The following is a 5,523-nucleotide window of genomic DNA, read 5'->3' as shown; positions in this document are numbered from 1 at the left end:
AAAAGGGATGAGGGAGGGAAGGACGAGGGAGAAGGAGGGAGGGGAGGAAGGGGGAGAATAGAAGGATAGAGGGAGAGGGAGGGAGACGGAGAGGGAGAGGGAGGAATGGAGGGAGGGAGGGATATAGGGAGAGAGAAGGAGAGAGAAATAGCAAAATGGAGAGAGAAAGAAGTAGAAAAGCAGCTAAACACACACACACATATCTATCTATCTGTCTAGCTCTCTATCCATCTTTATCTACACATACATACATACATAAATATAGTGACGTAATTTGAAACTGATATTAAGAATCCAGATTCACGTAATACCCCCACCCCCCCCCTAAAAAAAAAAAAAAAAAAAAATAAAAAATAAAAAAAATAATGATAATAATGATAATAATAATAATAATAATAATAATAATAATAATAATATAATAATAATAATGACAGCTTCCTCGCAATCACCTGAATGTTCTCTTCCCTCTCTCCCCCAACGGGCGAGCGGTGGCGAACTTTTGTAATCTCGGCCGAAAATAGATTATTCTGTACCCAAGTTGTAACAGAAAGAATAACTTTGCGTTTTGTCATCATTAAAGGGATTATCCTCGAGACGTGAATGCTCAATGTCATTACGGCGACTCGAGTTAATGAAGGCTGATACAGGCGGTTGTAGAGGGAGGGTGATTGTTGCGGGCCGCGATTGTGGGTTGTGATTGTTGGTGGTGCTGTTAGGGGTTTATCGTTGTTGTTGTTGTTATTTTTGCTGTTGGTTTTATGAGTTATAGTGTGGCGTCATTATTAACATTGTTGTTATTGTTATAATTATTGTTATTATTAATGTTATTATTGTTGTTATTGTTATCATCATCATTATTGTTATTATTATTATCATGATAATGGTAATAATGTTAAAATTAATAATAATGATAATAATAATAATAATAATAATAATAATTATTATTATTATTATTATTGTTATTATTATTATTATTGTTATTTTATTATTATTGTTATTATTATTATTATTGTTATTATTATTATTATTATTGTTATTATTATTATTATTATTATTATTATTATTATTATTATTATTATCATTATTATATTATTATTATTATTATCAGTTATTTTATTATTGTTATTATTATTATTGTTATTATTATTAACTACTAATACTACTACTACTACTACTACTACCTACTACTACTACTACATACTACTACTACTACTACTACTACTACTACCTTACTACTACTACAAGACACAAACAACATTACAAACTACTACTACTATTTACTCTACTACTATTATTATACGATTACTATTATTACTATTACTATTACTATTACTACTACTACTATTACTGCTACTACTATTACTGCTACTACGACTACTACTACTACTTCTAATACTATTACTACTACTAGTACTACTACAATTACTACTTCTTCTTTTAACGGTAGGTTCATGTCTGAGCCGCTGTGGTCACAGCATGATACTTAATTGTGGTTTTCATGTTGTGATGCTCTTGGAGTGAGTACGTGGTAGGGTCCCCAGTTCCTTTCCACGGAGAGTGCCGGTGGTACCTTTTTTTTTTTTAGGTAACCATTCTCTCTATTTTATCCGGGCTTGGGACCAGCACTGACTTGGGCTGGCTTGGCCACCCAGTGGCTAGGCAGGCAATCGAGGTGAAGTTCCTTGCCCAAGGGAACAACGCGCCGGCCGGTGACTCGAACCCTCGAACTCAGATTACCGTCGTGACAGTCTTGAGTCCGACACTCTAACCATTCGGCCACCGCGTCCCCATTTTTTTTTTCTTTTTTTTTCTTTTTTTTTTTTGCTTTTGCTTTTTTTTTTTTTTTTTTGCTTTTGCTTTTTTTTTCTTTCTTTTTTGTTTTTTGTTTTTTGCTTTTGCTTTTTTTTTCTTCTGTGCTCCCACCCCCCCCGCCCCGCCCCTCCCGCCCTGCTTCTCCTCCGCCGTCGTCAGTGGGCCTTCGGGGTACCCCAAAGCAGCTCCTGCAACTCCTGGGTCATCTCCTCCAAGGTGCATGCCTCTTCCTCGCCTTGACCCTTGCTCTGTGGCCTCCGTTAGCCTGACTGGCACTTGTGGGGATGGCTCTTGGCAGTCTAGCCTTCGGCAGCAGTCGTCTTCTGCCTCTTGGGCTGCCTCTGGACCTCGTGCTCGCGGGCGCGCTTGCTCCGATTCGCTGGGGCGGCGCGCTGGCACAAGATGCGCTGCCTGCTGAACACGAATCACAGCTGCTCGAAACAGAAGCCCACGAGGTAGTGCAAGCCTCTCGAGGCAGTGGACACCATCATGTTCACAGCCCCAAAGAGGAAGTCCTGAAAGACTGGTGGGCGTTGCAGAACTCAGTCAGGACAGTGCGCTCAGCCTTGAGCAGCTTATTGCCTCTAGTCGTGTTCAAGATGGTGGAAACCTTCACCTACTTTCGGGAAGGCTGGCTTGGCTGCTGGAGCTTCGCGAAGGTCTCCTGACGAACAGGAATCTCCTCTACGGAAGGAGTGTTGGACTTCTTACGCTCCTGAAGGGGGGATTCCTGGCACGGGATGGACTGTCTGATGGTCACGAGGCACCGATGCCAGAAACAGACGCCCACGACCTGCTGGAAGCCTCTCGAGGCAGCGGAAGCCACCATGGCTACGGCCTCAAAGAGGAAGTCCTGAAAGACTACCAGATTACCGGCGAACTTGATCTCCTTCCCGTTGTTCAGGAACGTCCTGCTGGTGGCGTCACCGCTCAACAGCTTGGGCTCCGTCCCCAGGTAAGTATTTATCTGGTCGACGGAGAGAACAGGCACCTGGTGGGCGTTGCAGAACTCAGTCAGGACATCGCGCTAAGCCTTGAGCAGCTTATACAATTACTACTACTACTGTTAATATTGTTATTATTATTGCTGTTGTTGGGGTTGTTTCTCTTATAATACGTCATTGTTATAAGTATTAATGGTTTATCATAATGAATAACACCAATACTATATTATAATTATCGATATAATCATCATTATCATAATTGTTATCAACATATGAACATCACATTAACATCATTATTTTATTCCATCATTATTTCCATGATTTGTATTTTTTGCTTTGAATGTTATTTTCAAAAACACGTACTGCAGCTTTTTGTATTATCTTTGAAAGAATCGTAATGCTGGATGTATTTCATGAGCATAACGATAATTTCAAATGCGATTTTCTTATTTAGTGCAACATTATGAGCAACACTGCGCAAAACAGTTTAGTGTTTTTTTTTTCCTCAAACTTTTTTTTTTCAAGACTTGTTTATACTCGCATATTGTCTTTTTTTCTCTTTCTCTCTCCTTTCTTTTTCTCTTTCTCTATCTTTTTGTTTCTCTTTTTCTCTTTTTTTCTCTCGTCCTCTCTCTCTCTCTCTCTCGTCCTCTCTTTCTCTCTTCTCTTCTCTCCTCTCTTCTCTCTCTCTCTCTCTCTCTCTCTCTCTCTCTCTCTCTCTCTCTCTCTCTCTCTCTCTCTCTCTCTCTCTCTCTCTCCCCTCTCCCCCCCCTCTCCATCTCCCTCCCTCTTTTTTCTCTATCGCTCCGTATTTCTCAATATGATCAGCCTTGAGCATCGACAGGAAAAAAAAATCCGAGATGAGTGAGATAGAAGCGACATTGAGGTGAGAACATCCTCCTTCGCCGGTCATTAGCGCGTAAGAGACCAGTGATTAGCGCCTGCGATAATTAAGGGTTGTTAGGGTGATTTACAAGGGTGGTTTCGAAGCCTTTCACCCTTAGGGAGGGGGGGGTAGGTCAGTTGGAGGAGGCTAGGGGAGGGAGGAGAGGGGTGAGGGGAAGGGAGGAGGTGTTCTAAGGTGGGGGGGTGATGGAGAAGGGGAGGTCGAAGGGGGGGGGGGTTGGGGAGGTTTAAGGGTTGGGGGTAAGGGAGAAGGGGAAAGGGGGGAAGGTAAGAAGGGTGTGGTTGTGAGATTAAGGGTGGAGAAAGGGAAGGTGATGTGTAAGGTAAAGCGTCGTTTTAGGGTAAGGGAGGAAGGGAGGAAGGAAGGATTGAGGATAGAAAGTTGGGGAGGGAAAGGAGTAGGCAGGGAAGGGGAGGGGTAGGGAGGGAGGGGAGTAGGGAGGGAGGGGGGAGAGAGGATAGAAAGTTGAGGAGGGGGAGGGGGAGGGGTAGGTAGGGAGGGTGGGAGCGCTAGGATTAAAGCATAAGTTTTCTGTAAGTTTGTTTTCCTTACTTATAATGTATAAGAGAGACTTGGATTAGTTGAGTGAATCTGATTCGCTTGTAATTTGAAATCTCTGAAGCATATTGTGGAGGGATTGAGTTAATTCTGTTTACTGTTATTATTTAGATAACGACCGATGGTAGCGATAAGAATGATAATGAAAGTAATGATGATGATAATAGTAATAGTAATAATAATAATGATTATGTTTATAATATTGATAATATTAATAATAACAGTTATTAAAATAATGATGATGATAATGGTGATATTGATGATAATGGTATAGCAATATTAGTAATAATATTACTGTTAATAGTAATGATAATAATAATGATAATGATATTATTATAATTATTACTGTCATTATTATTATTATTATTATTATTATTATTATTATTATTATTATTATTATTACTATTACTATTATTATTATTATTGTTATTATCATTATTATGAATGATGATGAACGGTGATGAACATGATATATTGATAATCAAAATAATATAGTGTTATTTGATGTCAAATTTTATGAATGTTGATAACAGTAATACTTACAGTATACTATACTAAGAGTTTGTAAAGAGATAAATATATACATCTATTTTTTCAATCATAACGCTTCTCTCTTGTATATGAAACTTATATAAAATTATATAAAAGTGTTTGTTTTAATATATCTGTCTTTCGTACTTCCTGTGTTTACGTTTCAGTTTCAGCTACGTTTCACTTTAGTGCCACTTTCTGTTTGGCACTGTCCTGGCACTCTCTCGGAGGCGCTTTACAGCAACCCGTGTGATTTAGGGTTATTTTCCGGGAATAAGTCTTTGGTAACGATCCTTAATGCTCATTACTCACAGGAAACTGGGTCTTTGTGTTCGTGTTGTCTTTGTTTGTCTGTTTATGTTTTCCCTGGGGGCGTTTGTGTGTGTTTGTCTGTGTGTGTGTGTGTGTTTGTGTGTGTGTGTTTGTGTTTGTGTGTGTTTGTGTTTGTGTGTGTTTGTCTGTGTGTGTGTGTGTGTGTGTGTGTGTGTGTGTCTGCGTACATGTGTGTTTATACAAGAATGTCAGTCTCTGATGTTTCTTTATTTCTTTTGTTCTTTCAATTGCGATAATGTTTCCGGCTTGTGAGACGGATGTGATTCCAGCTGCGGAAAAAATGATGTTGGAAAAAGATGGAAAATAATGTGGATATTGCGCCAATGAAAATGTGACTTTCTAGGAAAGAAGAATATATGTGCAATATATATATATATATATATATATATATATATATATATATATATGTGCATATCAAATATGTGTATACTCAAACAC

The sequence above is a fragment of the Penaeus monodon genome, chromosome 2 (genome assembly GCF_015228065.2).
Source record: "Penaeus monodon isolate SGIC_2016 chromosome 2, NSTDA_Pmon_1, whole genome shotgun sequence".
Taxonomy (NCBI): Eukaryota; Metazoa; Arthropoda; class Malacostraca; order Decapoda; family Penaeidae; genus Penaeus; species Penaeus monodon.
This window is presented reverse-complemented; position numbering follows the sequence as displayed.